The sequence below is a fragment of the Mastomys coucha genome, unplaced genomic scaffold (genome assembly GCF_008632895.1).
Source record: "Mastomys coucha isolate ucsf_1 unplaced genomic scaffold, UCSF_Mcou_1 pScaffold21, whole genome shotgun sequence".
Lineage (NCBI taxonomy): Eukaryota > Metazoa > Chordata > Mammalia > Rodentia > Muridae > Mastomys > Mastomys coucha.
Genome location: NW_022196904.1, coordinates 13,791,383 through 13,793,405, shown reverse-complemented (window position 1 = coordinate 13,793,405; position 2,023 = coordinate 13,791,383).

Here is a 2,023-nt window from a genome sequence, read left to right as displayed (position 1 = left end):
GATTCAATGCTAGAATCTGAGGACAGCGATGGAGGGCGCAAGTTCGTACACCTTTCTGTGCTGTAGTATCCCAGTCCCTCTCTTTGATCAGACGCGCACAGCATCCCGTCCATACAAGGGCCCAGAGATGCAGTCATCGCTACAAATAGCCACAGGCTGGCAGACCTGGGGGAAGTGGGGGAAGGAATGTCGGGCGGCAGATCTTTCCAAGTTCACAGGCTCAGCCTGCTCAGAAAACCTTACAGAAGACAGGGAACTGCTACCAGAGTGCCCAGGTACGACCATTCCCACTGCCCCTGCCACGCCAAAACACTGTCTCACTCCCAAACCCCGGAGGTAGATGTTATTAGCTCCATTTTGACATTTCGAAGGGGAAACCGAGGCAGCAACTGTGGCTTCAGGTTCTATATCTTTACCACATGCTGTACTGCCTCTGGGCTGGCAAGGCAGGGGAAAATTAAGATCACCCGGTGTGGTGACACACATCTGTGATCCCAGCACTCAGGAAGCTGAGACAGGAGGATAGCTGAGTTCCAAGCCACCCTCATAGCAAGACTTAGACTCAATAAGCAATTTTAGGGTGGGGGGGCTGAAGATGTGCACTAAGCCCGGGCTCTGCCCTCAGTACAGTATAAACTATGCACGGTGGTGCATGCCTGCAATCCCAGCAATCAAGAGGTGGTGGTAATCAGGAGTTGAATGTCACCCTTGACTAGAGGCCAGCCTGAGCTACATAAGACCCTTTCTCAATTTCCCCCCAACTGCAAAGTCCTAAGCCAAGAGTTCTAGGACTCTGAAGCATTTAGGTGGTTGAATACAACTAGTGGCACAGGTGCAAACACTCTCACCTGCAAGTGCACACATGCACACACCTCAAGATTCGTGCATCACACGCCCGCCCTCATCACTACCCGCAGGACAAACCCCACTCCAGGCTCCCTCCCTCTAGAGGACAGGTGGCAGGTGCTGGGCGCTGAGCACAAAATGGTACTGCAGGGGGAGAAGACCAGCCTTGCCAGCAGCCGGTGTCCACTGCCAGCTCCAAGGGACACTTGGGCCTGCTGCCAGGAGAGGGAAATTCCAACTCCCTGAAGCTTCCCACGCTTTGGCCTGGCTTTTGGAGGTTGGAGCCTGGGAAGTTTCGATCTTGGCACCCGATGTTCCAAGATCTTTGCAGTGCAGGAGGGTGGTGGTCAGATGTACAAGTGGACTTCCCTAGCAGGGGTGACTGCTGCCTACCCAACCCCACAAACACATGTTCCTCCAAGGAAGTGCCCAGGTGCCACCCCCAGTGTGGATTCCCTCTAATATTTTACCAACCCTACTGACCCCAATTCTATTCCTGGTCAGGGGTTGGGGAAGCAACATTTCCTCTGGGCCTTGGGTTAGAGACTTTGATGGAACGATGGGGGTGGTGACTGCTCTCGTCTCTCCAATCCTCTGAGGCTGTTTAGCTGAGCCCCAATACCTACTTTAGCACAGTATCTCCTAGGGCCTGTCTGCCTTGGTCTAGCTTTGACATTCCACACCAGAATCTATGCACACTTACTTTGTTAGCCTTGGTCCATGCCTAGTCTAATCCCTTTTCTTTTGAGACCAGCCCCCTCCTAAATGGACCAGTAACATGATCACTTCTGTTTGGGGCTGAGGGAGTCTGCAGAGCCCTTACTGGGTTCACTGGAGATGCTAAAAATCCCAAAAAATTCCCTCAGTCCCCTGGGTCTTCCAGGGGACCCACCAGAGTCGGAAGTCCCTGGCGAGTTCTCACTTTCCCTTCACTGCTGACTTCTCATCTGTGGTTCCTTATTCATCCTAGGTTGAGACAATGAACCTAGGGTAGGCTTCAGTGGCATTTGTCTGGGACTGTGCTCCCTGAGTTTAGCTCACCAGAGCAGAGAACGGCTTCACAGCTTTCAAAAATGCACCCTCCATACACTCTTAACTTTCTTTCTCTCCTCAGGTTCTTGCACATTCTAGATTTCTCTGCTTTCAGAGTCCAGGTTGGGGACCAGCTGGAGACCGT